Source organism: Dreissena polymorpha, chromosome 6 (assembly GCF_020536995.1).
Source record: "Dreissena polymorpha isolate Duluth1 chromosome 6, UMN_Dpol_1.0, whole genome shotgun sequence".
In the NCBI taxonomy this organism is placed as follows: domain Eukaryota; kingdom Metazoa; phylum Mollusca; class Bivalvia; order Myida; family Dreissenidae; genus Dreissena; species Dreissena polymorpha.
The window spans coordinates 53,416,324-53,435,348 of record NC_068360.1 but is presented as its reverse complement, the minus strand read 5'-3'; the positions used below and the strand labels follow the sequence as shown (position 1 = coordinate 53,435,348).

The following is a 19,025-nucleotide window of genomic DNA, read 5'->3' as shown; positions in this document are numbered from 1 at the left end:
CACCCTTAGAAATGAAGGTCACACATATAGGTCAAACGTCAAATTTTCGGGATAAAATGTACAATGCACAAATGTAGATCTTCGTAAGACCATGTTTTGCATTATGCACTTGTCTTACCCTCTTAAAGGATCAAGGTCACACATAGAGGTCAAAGGTCAAATTTGGCCTTAAAATAGCTTGTACTTATTATAATTATGTAATTTATAATGCTATTTTTAAATAACCACAAATGACCATCATCAAGACATACCATGTCGCTAGTATCACCTTTAGCCATTCCTCTAAGGTCAAGGTCTCAATTAGAGGTAAAAAGTCAACTTTGGCAATAGAGCAGCTTAAGTTTTACATAAGAGTAGTTTTGAGACAAAAATAGAAAGTAGGAACATCCTAGCCCTCTACATGTCTTGTTGAGTTTGCATTCGGAATCAACATTAAAATATTTAATAGAGGTCAGCATACTGTAAAAGTATTTCAACACAATATATTGTAAATCATCAAGGTCAATGTACTGTAAATGTTCTTGTTTCACCAAAATATATATTGTACATCCACAAAAATAGACGTAACATTGCGAAATCTTTGATATACAAAGAACAACAGGTCTTTGAGCCTAAGAACAAATTAGTGCCCTATGCAAACTCTCTAGTATAATAGAAAGATAGCGGGACATTGTTGCTAGACATCTCATGCGTGGTGACGGTGGTCTATTAGATGAAACTTTTGCATCAAATTCACCATCAGTTTTAAATTGATTCTAAACAAAATTAGAATGGGAGTAATTTGAAAATTTGTGAAGTACCATTATAAATCATGGTACAGAGAATGTCAAAAACCTTCGCAACTTTCCCAATAATAGTTTTATCTATTTAGATCTTTGCTTGAGATAAAACTTGCCATAAATATGATTATAAATTTGGTGACATCAATTTCAGGTCTAGTGAAAGCAGCGTAAGCGGCAGACAGTCAATAAAACGACATTAATAATTAGCCTGCATTCACTGAGTTATGTACGGGACAGATTAAAAAATTCAAGCCCTTTCATGGATTGATAAAAAGAAAATATTTGCCAACAGGGTACAGAAGGTGGTGATTATCGAGTACTCAGGGGCAGATAATTATGGGATCAATATTAAGGAAATTTTGCGACATCCTGCTGTAACTAATTATGTTCAATCGATGCCCAAAGCTGTGTGCAATCAATTGCTTTGGCTCTAATGAAACAAATTATAGATGAAGGCTATGCGATTTCAGTTGATGAAATATATGGGGCAGGCCATTCAGTTAGGGAAAAATGCATTCGGAAAAGTTTATTAAATAATTTATAAAACGTAATGAAAGATCAAAACACAAAAAGTTATTTTTATGCACCCGGCCTTTTCATGTGGAAAACAGAAAAACTATTGTCCATTAGTCCATCTTCAGTTATATTTTATGCAGATTTTACTTTTTCGCCTATAAAGCTCCAAAATCAATCACAATCACTCTTTGACCTGTACATAGAACTTTGTTGCTTCAATAGTCTCTTGAAACAAAAACAACAACAACATTATTTCAAATGGCTTTCTCTATTGCATCATAAATCTGTAATTTTATTTCATGTTTGTTTTTTATTTATTTTATTTATTTTTTGCTTAAATATTGTCAAAAGAGACATAGTTTGTATTTATACTTATTAGCTCGGCTGTTTTTGGAGAAAACCCGAGGTATTGTCATAGCCAGCTCGTCGTGTCGTGTCGTCCGCGTCGTGCTAAAACCTTTACATTTTGTCAAGGTTTTGAACATTGGCTCTAAAATTAAAGTGCTTCAACCTTTAACTTTGAAACTTCATATGTAGCTGCACCTTGATGAGTTTGACATGCCATGCCCATTTTTGGGTCACTAGGTCAAAGGTCAAGGTCACTGTGACCTCTAAAAAAAAAATTCTTACAAGCTTTCATTTATTCAAAACAGCACCCGCAGCCGAGCGTGGCACCAGTTATGCAGTGCTCTTGTTATTTATAATATTGGTAAGTAAGCATTGCAAGAAATATAAAATAAATAGCCTTATTTCATTGCAATTTCCTCAGATTTTGACTACAAAAACAGAAAGTTTTAGATGTTCTTATGGTTAAAGGCGTAATAAATGAACATAGAATTTTAATTTTCAATTGAACAAAAAAACATTTAAGTACACGTTTTGGATCATTGTTTCATTCAGCATTACGGATGTCATCATGATCAACACCTAAGGTTGAAAAATCAGTAGTGTAAGAATCTGTTTTAAGATTACGATCAGATTTGTTAAAACGGGTGAAAACAACATAGATCAATTGTGCAGAAATTTAAGCACTCGGTATCGACGATGAAATCAAATCAGTTATTTGATTCTAATGAAGAGGTGGGTTAACACCCAGTAAACAATCAGCCATGTGATTTTCATGTGGATAAGGTGTCCAGTCGGGCAACACAACACTAATATGAGTCGTATCCCCATAGGTTACATTACACTTTGAAGAAACCTATATGCAACTGGAGCCCACAAAAAGCTTTGTCCACCATGTTTTTGTATGAATGAAATGACTGGAAATTCGATGTAGCCAGTGACTTGAAACTGTGGGGAGTTTTTGAATGCAGCTTCCGACCAAACCCTGCGCAACGTTTCATGTAACCCTCTATGACCCTGTTTCAAAACGCACCAGTTTTCAGCCTCCTAAATTCGGAAATTTGACTACACCCAGTAATTATAGCCCTCAAGATCTTTATTGTGGACAACTCATGTGGAACTAAATTAAATATAGGGACTCCTGGATGGTGGCATTATTTAATCTTTGAAACCACTTGACAATGCGATTCAGAATTATATACTATGGATGTGAAATCATTTAAATTTTCCTTCTATAATTAGTTTTTTTATATATCTTACTTTGTAGGTATCTTAGATAAAACTTGTCAGTGTATGATTCAAATATAAATAATGTTAAGTAAAATATATTCTTTCTATCAATAATTGCGTACTTTTAGGCATATTTTAGTAAAAGGAATTTTGATGCTGTAAATTACTTTATTTATTTCATAACTTCAATAATTAAATATGTATCTTAGTTGTTAAGGGTTAATGTTATATATTAAACCTTTGGATGCACTATGTAAACTTGTGTAATTTAGTTTTGTATTTTGATAATTGATTGACAGCTAAGTGTTTCCCTTCTTTAAGTGTTATTCATGTAATTAGGAAAGATGATCACCTAAGGGTGTTTTCTTGTCAAAGAACTGTTCTATAAATTAAACATTTGAAAATTGAGGTTAAGAATTCCTTTTGGATGAGTTTTTTTGTGAGCGTCCAAATTTCCTTTAAAATAAAAAATTCCTAAGGATTCATTTCACTCGTATTTTGGGGCCGTATTTTTTTCAAAATGTCTCTGTTTTTGATGAGAGAATATCAATAACTTGGAAATCAAAACTTTAAAAGGGGCTTCTAAGTTTGACATTTTGAAAAAGTGATCGACATTTAAATTGCAAATTAATGCCTTGAGACATGTAATGGAGAAATTTTGCGACATTGTGGAAATTTGGGAAAACGCTTCCTTTACTCTAGTTTTCATTTGCTTTATGTTCTTTTCTGGCCAAGAGGACATTTTATGTGACAAGTAAATGTTGCCTGTTGAAGGAAAGAAAAGCTGTTTTTTTATCAAAATCATTTTCAAAATAAACCGTAATATTGACAAGTATTTGCTGATAAAGTAATTATATGAAATCTCACACACACAAAAACAGCTTAAAGTTCCCATTTGTGTGAACATAAAAAAAAGATTTGCCTAGGATTTAAACCCATGTCAAACTCTTTGAGTAGAGCTAAGTGACATTTAATTTACCATGCCTGTGTGAAATATGTTGATAAAATATTTGTTTGTATAAGAAAAGGAAATGTCTTAAAATGACACAGTCCCTTGCCTGATACAGATGTGATAGGAAATTATGTTATAAAAAATGCTGTTGTTTTATGGTACTAAAGGCATTATCATAAAGGCATATTTCATTAAGTCATGCATTTAATACAATTTTGTTGTTAATGAGGAATGTTTGAACTGTTTAAGTAACATTTTGGTCATTTTGTGTTGTTTCCAGTGATTGTTTGTTATTAAATGCAGACTGCACAATACAGGTCCTTCACCCCCCAACCGACCCCCTCCAAAACAGGGAACAAGATAAGAATAAGAAAAAAATGATCCACTATATATATATAGATAATTAATTATATCATAAGCAGTTTTATAATGTTTTTAATGGCACTGGTTGTTTAATGATGTTGAATTTTCCAACTGTGCAAAAAAAATAAAATTAATATTACAATTAATCTTCATAATATAAATGTTTGAGGTATTTAATCCTTTTCCTCATACGATGCAAAGTGAAAATGGCTATTGCAACCAGCATAAAACCAGAACAGCCCACAAGTAACTTGCAGTCTGTTCAGGTTTTATGCTGTTTGCTGCTCATCAGGAACTAAGGTTTAGAAATGAAGCCTTTAAAACTCAGGTCTTTACTTAAATTTAACTTTCTAAAGGACTACAAATGCATCAAAATACATATTTAAGTGTAAAGAGTTATCTCATAAATAAGAATACTATGTCAAATAATTCATCTGGTGGAGAACAAAATGCCCAGAGAGAGTATTTAATTATAAGGACCCTAATTTTGACAAACTATGGGTCCTAATACCCTTCCCTCAGAGATCCATGGTGGGCAAGTTCCGGACAAATTTGCCGCACTTAATTTTATTTCCCCCCAATTCATTAAATTAATCTCCCATTTGCATGCCTTTGCCGCATTGGAGTAATGAAAGCATAAAGAAAACCCATTAAAGCTGTCCATGGTATGGGTTTTGCATGGGATTTATAGAATAATTCAATTTAAGGGGGTCCAAATCTCTGCCTTGTTAGCATAAAATAACAGTTTCCATTAAAATTGTTCATGAAGTAATACATTTTATGTTTTTGTTTATTTACTAACATCTACCAAACATGCTTGGTACAGACAGGCAAAGGGAATCTGTGATTATGTTGCAAAAAAGTTATAGCAAGAACATAATAAAGTAAGCCTCATTCAAGGAAAATTTGGCTTAACCCATTTATACCTAGCATCTAGAAAAAAGGCCTTGGCAAACAGCGTAGACCCAGATGAGACGCCACATGTGTCTACGCTGTTTGCTTAAAGACATTTCTGTAAGAAATATTATAAATATAGAACTAAATATACTAGACATCCATAATTTTGGAAATAAATTGATCCAATTTCGAATGATGGGTGATTCCAATAGGCATAAATGGGTTAATATAAGTTCATAAAGTGTCGTCCTATATTAGCCTGTGCAGTCCACACAGACTATAAAGTACACTTTCCGCTTAGACAGGATTTTTGTTAAGAAGAGATTCCCTCTAAATGAAAAATTCCATGATTGCAAAAAATAGTTGTCCTTGAATAGCCTGTGTGAACTGCACAGGCCAATATGGGATGACACTTAAAGTATGTGCATTAAGCCCAGTTTTCCCACAACACTGCTCAATTGAATAAAGCTCTACTATTATGGCACCTGTACATACAAAATAACATGTGTTCAATGTGTAGTGTTATACAAGTAGTCAATCAAAGTCATCTTTTGCCTTAAAGATTTGTTTTTGGAACAGTAATTAAATATTGTAGTTTGTTCCAGGCCTGCTTTCGGAAACTAGAAAAAACAAGATACCTGTTATCACAATATTCCATGTAGAATGAGCTCAATAATTTCATGATTGTTTACAATCCTTCGGGCATTCATATGACTTCTGCCAAATATATGGCACAAAAAGCTCGCACGTTATTATTTTCTTCCACAATTTCCATTCCACTGCAGGTCCTGTCATATTTGAGTAATCGAGCGTTATCCTCAGTGCAGTGTAACCCGGATTGAATTGCAAGAATTTTTTGACAAATTGATGGATCATTTCATCATTCTACCAATTTTCTTTCCTTTCTATCATTTCTCATAATTTCTTATAATGAACATGGAATTTGAAATGTTCACAAATCATAAAATGTGTGTGGCTTTGGCTTTTAAGCTGTTCATTTGAGGATCTATTCAAAGATTATAAAACTTCTGTTCTGATTAAACTGGACCAAATGCATGTGCTAAAAATGTTGTCCCAGATTAGCCTGTGCAGCTTGCGCAGGCTGCAGCTTGCACAGGCTAAACACTTTCCACCTGAATTAGATTTTTCTTTAGAAGGGACTTCCTTCAAAAGAAAAATTCCAAACGCGGATTGTGTTGTCTCTGATAAGCCTGTGTGGACTGCACAGGCTAATCTGGGCAGATGCTTTGCACACATGCATTGAGCCCAGCTTCCTATAGCAAGACTCATATGGCTCATGGAAAGTTTTGATTTTTGGACCCAACAACAAACTCAATAGCTTTAAATATGTGAGGCATGTTGATTTATTACAAAGAAATGAAGCAAGATAGGTGTTCAATCATCTTGCAGTAATCTGATGGAGTTCTGTGACAGGCATAGCCAGCAGCTGAAGAATCACCAACCAAGGTGGGGGAAATATGTCATCTTTTGAAATCTTACCACTGCTTTTTACAATTTTCACTGAATTCATGGGGTGCCATTTTTGAGTTATGGATTACCCTAATCACTCACTTGATTGATCAGGATTTGGCAATAAGGGATTAACTTAGTTACAGACTCTGAAAACTGGCCTGTTGTGTTGATAAAAGCTGAGTTCTAGGACACCCAGGAGTCAGGTATTTCAGAAACATCTTTATAGTCATTTCATAAATAATTTCACTTAATTCAAAATTAAAATGTTTTGTATTTCTTTATAATAATGAAACACATTTTTTGTTTGGTATTCCTAAAATAACATTGGCATAATGATGTTATTCAAATGTATATCTTGATGCCAATCTATTGCAATATGAAATGAAACTTTTAAGAAAATTACCCAATTTAAGGATAAGAATAAAATTTAACTTAAGATGCTTCTGAAATACGACCCCTTGGCTTAATGTAGCATAAAGTGCTGTCCTCGATTAGCCTGTGCATAGATTATGCTTTCTGTCTAAACTTGATTTTCAGTTGGATGAGACTCTTTATAGGAATGATTACATAAAAAGTGACAGTGTTGTCCACGATTATCCTGTGCTGACTGCACAGGCTCATCTGGGATGACACTTTAGGCACATGCTTTAAGCCCAGTTTTCCCAAGAACTAGATTCATTAAATGCTGCAAGTTTTCATAAGGGATAATTTCTAGGTATTTTTCTGTACAAATGACAGTTTGATTGGATTTTATTGACAACTGTTTGTTGCGAGTCAAAATTCCATTACTTAATTAATATTTATTGTAAACAAGGTATATATATAAGCAGTGCTCTGTGAAAAAGAGGTTTTATGCATGTGCGTAAAGTTGCGTTCCATATTAGCCTGTGCAGCCTGCACAGGCTAATCAGGGGCAACACTCTCCACCTAAACTAGATTTTTGCTAAGAAGAGACTTTCTGTAAATGAAAATATACCCTAAAGCGGAATGTTTTGTCACTGATTAGCCTGTGCGGACTGCACAGATTGATCTGGGACGACACTTTACGCACATGCATTAAGCCTCCTTTTCCCAGAGCATGGCACATACGTAATGTTTGAGGTGTTGGTAATTTATAGGCAGTGGTCCTTTGCAAATCATTGTAAATATTTGAAAAATAGGATGTTGTAATTTATGGTAAAATTCTAAACAATCTCGTTAAAAAAAACAATTTAATGAACAGATTTATGCCCCATGCTGTGCGGTACATAATTTAATGTGACAGCCCTATAACTTATTTTTCCCCACCCACATGGACTTGTTGGCAATTTTGACCAAGTAGTGGACCAAGACTGACCAGTGATGGACAGTTTATGGGAGGCATTTAATAAGGCACTAATTGCCCTGGAGTCCCCTAGGGTTTGGCTGAGGGTGAGCGGTCAGTAAGCATTTTCCCTTAGGGGGTAATAATGTTTGGATGGACATAATTGTATTAGATTTTGTGTATTTAGTTTAATTATACTAAAGACTTTATTATTATTAGTTAAGGTTAGTTAATGACATCTTTTTTATTGCATCACAGTAGATGCTTTAGAGTTGAAGGATGGCTTAAACAAAATGTTTACTGATGGCATCATTATTTTTTACTGGTGCAGTGTTAAAATTGGCCACATTTGGAAGGTTTTTTGATGTTTATTATAATGAAAGTATTGTGATGGCGTGATGAAGGTAAAAATGAGAAAATAAGTCTACAGAAGCAGAAGAAAAAGAAGAGAAGCAACATATCGGTCAATTTACGATTGGTTGAATAAGAACAGTGATCGATGCACTCACATCGTGTCACGCGATTTACATATATTCAAGGGGATATCCCTGTACCAATTGGATGTCAAATCGAGGCATACTGGGATACCCCTCATTTTAATTTATGGAGTGTGTTTACTCCCGGAAAATGGAGAACGTCTGTGTTCACGAAATTCTGAACACACATTTATCGTCAAGATTGGGCAGAAATTTAGAGTTTTTGTAAGTAATATACTAACTGTTGAGTATATAGAAAAGGTGAAATGATTGATCGTTTTAGGTGTCCTGCTTTTTGGTTAAATGTCCCGACAATATTTTATGGAAAGTCCCGATTTGGACCTGAAAAATTATGGCATGTATGGAAGCAAATGAGGAGGAAGATGATGATAAGATGAGGATGAGGATGATGATAAGATGAGGATGAGGATGAAGATTCTGCTGCTTATGATACAAATTTATAGCCATAAGAATGATAACTATGTGAACAGTTGAGGCAAAGCTACTATTTCAAAGCTTATAAATTGATACCAAACACTTTCATGTGTAGTTAAAAGATTCTTTAAAGCTTTCACTTTCCCATGCCATGATTCTTGGTCCTGACCAGAGATGTTATCTAAGAGCACCAATCTGATTGGATGTCACTGCACTAGCTTCAATTTGATTGGCTGTCAGTACACTAGCTTCAATTTGATTGGTTGTCACTGCACTAGCTGTCTGGACAGTCACATTATCAGCTGGTCATCAATTAGGTCATGATTAGTCTATGAGTAGTGCAAACAGTCCCCTAATTGGGGCAGATAAGGCTCCCTGGAGGGGTTATTGGCATGGAGGGGACACTGTGAGACCCCTGCAGCTTGTATAATTGACATTAACTAGCCCCTGCAGTCCCTGCGCAGGGCTTTCAGACTTGTGTCATTGGGTAAAATGGCTAGGAACATTAACAAGTTAAGGGAAAGTGCCATATAACACTGGTGTATTAATTTTATGTCCCAGTTTTCCATTGAGCACACCTTTTACATATTCTTTGGTGGAGTAGTGTACACATATTGGAATTTTTCATTGAATACTTTTTTACTTTTACGCAAATGGTATGGCATGTTAGGGTACACAGATTTTCTTAATTCCTCTGAAGGTTTCTGTGCTATGCTTTAATTATTTGATGGGAATGTTTGCTAAAATACCATTTTTATGCCCCCGAAGGAGGGCATATAGTGATCGGACTGTCCGCCGTCTGTCCGTCCGTCTGTCAGTCACACTTTGCGTTTAGATTTCGAAAAATGCTCATAACTTCTATGTCGCTTCAGATAGCAATTTCATATTTGGCATGCATGTGTATATGGACAAGGCCTTTCCATATGCATACAAGTTTCCACCCCTTCGACCTTGACCTTGAAGTTAGGGTCTGCGTTTAGGTAACGAAAAAAGCTCATAACTTCTATCAAGGGTTTATAGGGGGCATAAGACATCCTATGGTTACAGCTTTTGTTTTATTTATATGTTTACACAAAAACCAGTCATTTGCGAAGAAAACAATAACACTCCATATTCTTTATTATGTTAACTATAATTACTATATTTTGATTACGAACTGTTCCCTGCACATTATGCCCATCACACTCTAAACATCTCAATAAAAACATCAAAAACAACTTGCACATTCATGGATACAGTAATAAATCTGAATTACCAATTCATGCATTATTTCTATTTAAACGTTGTGATAAGGGGCGCTCCTTTGAAGTGTCAATAAAGGTCCAGTTTTCTGAAGTCAATCCACTCCAAAATTGAATCATCGCGCTTTATAAATCAGCATCTTCTGTGTTGCTCTTTTCTTTTGTAAAGTTGGTCTTTTAAGCTGCCATTATTGTCGCTGGTATTGTCACCCTGTTCCTGGACAGAGATAATCAGATGGAAATCTAAGGAAATCTCTAAACATCTCATGTAAAACAACAGCTCCGACTGTTACTATGTGCCACAGTCTCTCTGATTAACTCTGGTTTTGATTTGTAAGGATTTTCTGTGAACATTATTTTCAAAATAATGTTAAGAGTAAGAAATGATTATAATGTTGTAAAACATAAAATAAATAGTCAACTGATTATATAAATTTAATAGTCAAAATATGGTCGTACTCATAGGACCTAATTCTAATAAATCACATAAAGAAATATGTATTGTTATTTAAAATTATTATAAAGCCTAAATATAATAAATACAATGAAATTATATGAAGTTATAATTTAAAAAATAATACTAATAATACAACAGCCTAATTATAAATAAATTACATGAAAAAGTTATAATATTATTAATTGAAATTTAAAATAATAATGAAGACTTTGTATAATAATAAAAATTAATTTAATAAAGCTATAAAAAAAAATATGTAAGTAGAAACACGTAACAACCCTACACAGATGCAAATTATCATTAAATAATAATAATACATGTAATAATGATAATGATGAAATTATCGTTAATATTTTTGTATATTTATTTATTTGTAATCAATATTTAATGAGTATACATTAAAAAGGAAAATAATAATTTATAATAGGGAAATTATAACAAGTGATGACAAAATAGTTTTTATGCACAATAATTTAAAACCGATTGTTACAATTAAAGAGTATTAATCAAGTTCCTTTAAATATTCAAAGAATTTTAAGCTTTGAAAACCAAACATTTGCTATTTCTCGATGTCTGCGCCACAATGTTTTTAATCCACTAACCATATCCCATGATTTCATAAGACTAACAATGAAAAACGGCTCAGTTTATTTTGCTTACTGGAAACAGCCCTAAATTCCTAGTTTTCGTCACAAGACTTACATTAGTGTTGCGCTAATCCTTGTATTTCAGAAATACGGACTGAACAACCAATGTGGTGTTGTTTCAGCAAATTTGATCTAAAATTGTTTTGAAACGGGAGCAGGTTATATTTCTCTTATTTTTTCAACCACTGGCAAGACTTGAACTGGAGAAGTACCATTGGGTCTTTGATTTGATCTGTCGACTGTAAAGAAAGTGTGTGTTTGAGCTTTGTGCTAGGTTGGAATTATTATATTCTGTTTTTTATATAAATTATTTCACAATGGATTAAACAATAAATATTCAGGGAAATATCTGTATTGCATAACAATTGGTAAGATTTTTTTCATTGCTTACTACTGGTGAAAGGTGATTTTGTTAATGTTGTTGTTGTTGTTGTTGTTGCTGCTGCTGGTGGTGGTGATGATTATTTTGGTGATAAAAATCCTTTTGTTCTTTCCAATTGTGTCGATTACATTAATTTTGTACTGAGGATAAGGATTAGAATTCTGCTGATGCTGCTGATACTGATGATGATGATGATGATATTTTTTGAAAATTATTATTGTGATGATCAAAGATAGGATAAAAGGAATAATAAGAATAATAATGATAATAATAAAAATAATATTAATAATACGCTGTATTTTGTTCACATTCATGTTCATGGCAAATAAAAAAAGGGGTTTTAAAATGATTTTTATTACAAATAATTATATGGATAATAATAAGGATAAATATATTTCATTTTTATTTCAAATAAAGTCATTAAACAAAGATGAAAAGGATTTGTTAGCAGTAATTATTATCATTGTATTATTTCTGTTATTATGACAAATTAAAACCTTTAAAGTGTTTAATCCTTTTATTAACTGTATTTACAGATTTCATTTGGCTAGTATTTGCTCTAAAAAAAATCATTACAATAAAATCTTTTCATTTATTTAAGAAACGTCAGTCTGGAAATTTCTTTAGGTGCTTTATGTGAGTTCAATTGTTAAACTGTAATTTTGCTATCATTTCGGGTTTGATGTATGAAAGGGTCACATGCAAACGTGGTCGGATGCAGAGTCCAAATTAACGCCTTAAATACCTCGCATTTTCCGTGTCCAATTCATCGAAAGGAGGGGTTCTTTTGTTCAGATTTGAGATGCTGATTTTAAGTTGGAGGTTGGTCATTATAGTGCATTGTACGGCCGTAAGAAGGTCGTGAGGTATATTTCCTAACGATGACACAGTTAGATATGATAATGCAAAACTGTGAAGTCTTGATTGTGAATGAGTAAAGATTTTGATGTGAATTTCTGGATGCAAAACATCTCTCCAGTTGTTATGCTTAGTTTCAGACATTTCTTCTAGTTTCTAACAATATCCATACTTAAATATTTTATAAAGAATACATTGTTTTTATTTTAGTTGCTATGTACACTAATATTACTTTACATGTCTAATTATAATTTGAACTGAAATTCCATTTGTGATATAAGTAACCATACAAAATCTTTGCTAGTCGATATGATTATTATTTTTTAGCTTTATTCCGCGATTGTTTAAATATATTACATATGGCAGCAATAAGTACCGGTAATATTTTTAAGGTAAATTATATTTAAAAAAAGTTTGTATCTTACCTGTTCTTAAAAATGCTTATTTTCTAAATTAAAGATATAATTATACACTGAAACAACTCGATTAAATTCTGCTTGTAGAAAATTGTTCATAAACTGCTGTGTTCTTTGGTGAAATAAAATAAAGGAGCTAATTAAGTATGTGTTTGGCCATATATTACATAAATTGGGAACCAATTATTTTATAACGTAATATGCCTTAATGTTCATATAAATTATCCATTGATTAGATTAGGCACAGTTCAAATGCATTATGTCAGACAACAAATACATTTCTCTGTTGCAAAAATACTTTCTGTTAAAAAGCATTCTTTTATAATTGTTTGTAAAAAAAATAACATGCTCCCTTCCAGGGCTATTAAGTTATAACAATTATCAATTTATTTATCTACCCAGTGTTTACATAAAGAGAAAGTTATGATTGATTCATTTTGCGCTGTTCCTCTGCTTTTCAAATCACAGACTGTGAATGTTGAAAACCAATGGAAGAACTCTTGATGCTTATCAGCTGAAGTAATTGGTGTCTCTGTCATGAAATTTCCAAAAGTAATTGCTCTTTAAATGCATAATTGGACTACATTTATGCTAATTACTCAGATTAGAACGATTTCAGACACTCCGATTTATCATTTAGCTGTTTGATCTATATTTGGTCTCCCATTCTTCAATAGGTCATAAGTTTTAACGATCACATTTTTTTTGTCCATTTGAAAAATTGACCTTGATAGATTTGGAAAGGTAATGATTATAATTTGTGTGTAACTTCTTTTTCATAAATCAATTAGGGCTTTGTACTTTTCCGCTGTTGTTGTATTGATCGGTAGCAGAACTTGCCTTTCCAATAATTATATATTTTTCTAAATTATTAAATATTTAGATTTATGTACAGGAATATTATGAACAGTAATCATGTTTTGGTAAGGTTTGTTTAAAAATTAAAATGCAATGTAACATCAAATGAAGCAACATACATTAACAAGAACTCACTCATAGTCATTGTATTAGATGAAAGAAAATTTAACATTTAAATTAAATTATATATCATAAGAACAATAAGCAGCATTTTAAAATTATTATGTTGACTTGACTTTCTATTATGAGACATAGAAAATGGTTGCTAAGTATTTTTAAGCATTAACATTCTTCATTAAAATAAATAAATGTTATTTTTCATCCATGTACACAAATATTTTACTGCAAACTTTATGAAACTATGTAATACAATCATATTTGAACATAGTTATGGCAAACACAAAATAATTATACTCCAATTCTTTATTTATTCCATTAACATTTTAATTGGGAAATTGGCATTTATTGTTTAATATAAACATCAAAGCAAACATTTTTTTCGTCCAAATCTAAACTTAAATATTGTCATATCCCATCACCTTAGATAAGTCCCGTAATTGTCCATTGGCCATCTTAAAAAGTATTTAAAAAATCATGTTTGTTGACCACATTACTTTAATTCAAAGCCATACATGCCTATCAGACATTCTGGCATGTACACAAATGAAGCATTTTGGCTCTCATATCAAGAAATTTTGTTGACGATAAACAGTTTGATGCCCTTTTATAAAGATGAGTTGGTGGACCGCAGGGGTGAAGTACCTGCTCAAGTGGATGTGAATGACCAGTGTGTGTAGACACTTGGGATTAGAGTGGCTGGATTCACCTGAGATGACCCATTGACCTTGTCTCATACTTGACCACTTGACCACAGCTTACTGGTTGTCTCTGCTGTCCAGTTGACCTCAGTAGGTGAGGAGCCTCAGTCTGGACTCAGTCTGGGAAAACTGGGCTTAATGCATGTGTGAAGTGTTGTCCCAGATTAGCCTGTGCAGTCTGCACAGGCTGACAGAGGCAGAAACTTGTCTCCTGAACTTGCTTATTGCTTGGAAGAGACTTCCTTTAACTTATTAACTCAATACAATTAGAAAGTGTTGTCTCTGAGTCTCTGATAAGCCTTGTTTGACTGCACAGGCTAACATGGGACAGCTAATGGTCAAGCATGGATTGATCACAATCTAGAGACTATGATTTATCATTAGGACTTTCATATTGCACTGCGCAAGGTCTCTTTCTAATGTCAATAAAACAAAAAAAACCACTACATGAAATTGGATAATACGAAAGATTATGAAACTGCTGATGCTGGGGGTAGTTGTTTAGATGATGATGATGATGATGGTGGTGATGATGATGATGATGATGATGATGATGATGATGATGATGATGATGGTGGTGGTGGTGGTGGTGGTGTTGATGATGAAGACCATCCTAGTTTTGTAAGAGCTCCATTGATTTGTTTTAAATAGCACTCATTAACATTGTCTTGAAAATAGGTTCTGTAGATTTTTTTCCTGACAACAATTAGGCAAATTTAAAAAATGGTTATTGTTTTACTACTCAGTTTCATGTCAAGAAGGGATAACAGTAAATAGGCACAAAAAAGCATCACTCTTTCCTGATATATTTAGCCTAAAAAAGCTTGTTCAAGGTATGATTTTATAAAAATTTGATGGACTTATTTTCTTTATGTTACTAAAAAGAACAATTGTATAGTGACGTCAAATATACTCAGGAAAGATGACTGTTTTTTTCTGTTAATAATTTGAATTACATTGTTTGTCTGTAGCACATGCAGAAATACGGAATCAAAGCTAAGAAGCCATACTGTTTTAGCCATAAATTAGTTTTAGCTCCATGGAGTTTGCATGATTACAATTAAATAAAAAATGATTGTATTTTATACAAAAATATCCTTGTATATATTACTCTAAAAAGAGATGTCTTTGATGTTGTGTCAAGATATTGCACTTAGCAATAATTAAACATTAAATATATCAGTACAACTACTTCTATTGTATAATGCCAATCATGTATTTGGGACCCATTGATGATTATGCATAAACAAGACTATGCTTGCATTTTAATTTTTCATTGTTTCTTATGTTGATTTGAAAAAAAAAGGTAGTTATTTAATCATCTAATCTAGGTGGTAAAACACATAGTTATATTATTGTGGTTTTCATGGATATATTCTTATTATTGCCTGAAATAAACCCCACCTTTTATGTTCAAAGATTTAATCAAAATGAGAAGTTGATTGGTTGTGATGGGGCACCTGTATCCTGCAGGATTCACAAAGTATATCATTTGTTCCGAACCATATGCTTAGTAAAATACTACCTCACAATTTCCCGCTTAGAATACACTTGTTGAATAGGCCCGAGAGAGAGGTCTACAGTTGCTTTTGCACAGTAGGGCAACGGATTGTCATATTGGTTTAGCGAAGCAAGTCTGCCTTAAATATCCTCAGATACCTAAAATCTGATCGGCCAATAATAATCAGCTTGTCTCCACCAGGCAGGCATAATTGACAGCTGGAAGGCAGAGAGTTGTACAAGGCAGTGACATTGGGGAGGCGTGGCCTACAAATGGGCGGGACTGGGATTGACTAGAGGTGTGGCAGTATTGATCCTGGATTACTTGACTCCGCCCACTGCAATGGTGTATTTCTCTGCTTGGTCAGTTGATAATGAATGCTTATTGAAAAGCTATTAATATTTACAGCACCCAGATTAATTCATGCCCTGGTGTTATCGGGATAAAGTGGTTATTATTTCATGTGATAAGCGACTGAATATTAGTGGATTATACAAGTAAATGTTGCAAAGGTAAAGAGGTGCCACTGCCAATGTTGGATGAGGTGATTTTACAATAACAAGTGGATATTTCACAAGGATTGATGGATAATAAGGGAGCCTCATAGCTGTAAGTGGGTTTTATAGATCTATTCTGAGTGGTCACACACCCAAGCTCTGCCCAGTGGTGATCATTTACATAAATTATGTCTGGAAATGACAAAATCGAGAGGACCTAATCCTGTTCTCAAATACGTATTCTATCCATGGTGTTCATTACCCAATTAGAGCTATGATTATTTCTTGTTTTTATTGTAGTGTATTTGTTTAAAGTTATGATATTTAAAAAAATCTACTGCAGTTTAAGATGACAGATTTGTGTTGCAGATTATCGTGCACATTTTAGCGTGGAATTTAAAGTTGCGTTATCCGAAATCCTATCAGGTTTGTGTCTTATGTTTCATTCAAGACGCGAAAATCAGCATATCGGGTTTAAAATGGTAGCAAGATTATGTTGCAAGTAAAGTGACAAAATTACATTTCTACGGAAATTTAAGCAGTATCAGTGATCCTTTAGCGTAAGATCTGGTGAAATTCTTATTCACAAAAATAAAAGGGATTAATTTCTTCCAATAAATTGTGCTAGTTAGTATTTAGATCAAATTGTTGAGGTTTTTTATTTCTTGTTATCAGAAAAGATTAACCAATGAAGATGTATAATATTTAAAAACAACAACCGTATAGTTTCTGTTCATGATATATTAAACTTATTTATGTAATTTAATTTATTATTATAAATAAGTTAGTAATTTAATCTATATACATCTATTTTAATCATGTTTGCTGTATTGTATTATATATATTTATTTGTATTTTATATTTCTTTTGATTGAATTAAACATCAAAACACTCCTTAATTTTTTTTGGCGATCTTTAAACAGGGTGTACTTTGTGCCTGAGTTATAATTAACGGCTCAATTTCTCGTTCAATACACACAAGAGGTAGGTGTCTCTCCAAAGTGTGGCTTGTGTAAACAAAGTTTTCGTGTCTTTGGATGGAACTTAAATAATCTTAATGTCAAATTTTAAAAATGAACATAGAATGTCTCTCTTTTTTGAAACACAATATTTTATCTATTTTGAAGCTTTCTTGTGCTTTTTTTTAAAGAAAACATTAGATAATACCGGAGAATACAAGCATTTGAATAAATTTTTATTTGCTTAATTCAACCAACTCTTACCAACTATTATTTTTGAACGAACAATTTATGAAACAATTGAGCGAACAATTTATGAAACAATTGATCAATTCTATAAATCTGAAGATATGTATTTAAATTAAGAGCACTACTGATTTATAATTGTTCGATTAAATGATGAAAAAAAAGAAAACAGTTTTATTTAATAAAAAATAAAAATAATAGTAATAATAATACTAATTATAGTAATATTATTATAAATAAAGTATTATTTTCTTAGAACTATATCCCTCCAAACTTGAAACATATTGATGACTAGATGTCAGCTTTGCCGGCTTGCAGAGTACTTGATTATTTATTTATTTTTAAATTGTAGTAGGATTATTTATTAAATTAGTTTCTAAATAAAATTAAAAAATCGACAACTACAAGAATAGGAAATCACACATCACATATTCTATCAGCACAATTTCACCCGGGGTCTCCCTATTGAACACACATTTCCACATGTAGCTAACATTAATGAAAGTCCCGAAAATGGTCCCTTAAATTTCTGATAAAACATGGTATCTTGAAGATATGTATTGTTGATGAAATATTTTACACCAAACAAACAACAACAACTGGACTGTTTCATCATAAATGTTCATAAAAAGAAAGGTTTTATATAATTTTATTTAATATATGTATTGCTTTAAACATTTCATTATGCTTTAATATAATAGCTAAGATATTTAAACAACAGTTTAATAAAATATAACAGTATTCGCTGGCCTCTATAAAGCCACAATACAGTTGTTTAAACTGAGAAATACAAATATTTTTTCAAGTCATATTCAATGTACCAGTAATCAAGAAACTTGAAAAACTGGTATCACCGGTACATTTATTTTACTTATTGAATATACTTAGATTCTTGAATAACAGTACTGGAATTACAGAACTAGCATTAATTTTTGCCCGACAGACTTCTTCAAAAGACTTTCCTTAAAACTATGCTTGTGTTTAAATTTATCTGTTGTGTACAACTAGCTGTGATTTTTTGTGGTGTTGCAGAAAATAAATTATATTTTAATCAGGCCTTTATTAAAACCAACACAGGCTGAATGCTTCAAAATAACAGAACATTGTCCTTGTTTACTCAAGGAGACTTTTTAATTGTAATCAAACTTCGGTCTTGTTTTATTCTGATTTTCATGGTAGAAGAGCTTTGTTGAAGAGCTCATTTAGTTCTCCTAAATTGAAGAGTACCTTTCCAAAGATCTTTTTAAGTATTACAGATTTTCTTATTTATCATGTATCATAAATAATTTGAAGTATTTCCTAATGAATTTTCAGACTCTAAATGTCTTACATTGACAGTTTAGAGCTTACCCTTATGTAAAATGTACACATTA

The 19,025-nt window shown here is 32.5% G+C and overlaps 1 protein-coding gene across 6 annotated transcripts in view; it reads left to right on the top strand.

The window, feature by feature from the left end:
* Positions 1-19,025, top strand: part of LOC127834345 (eyes absent homolog 1-like) — a 177,807-nt gene that overhangs the window by 77,866 nt on the left and 80,916 nt on the right. Inside the window, exon 1 of one of the 6 annotated variants that reach the window (XM_052360104.1) lies at positions 16,303-16,559. The exons of 4 other annotated variants lie outside the window; for them this stretch is intronic. The gene's annotated coding sequence lies outside the window, so the exon portion shown is untranslated. Of the gene's footprint in view, positions 1-16,302; positions 16,560-16,703; positions 16,874-19,025 lie in introns of those variants that run through there. One more of the 6 variants, XM_052360105.1, reaches the window with a different exon arrangement.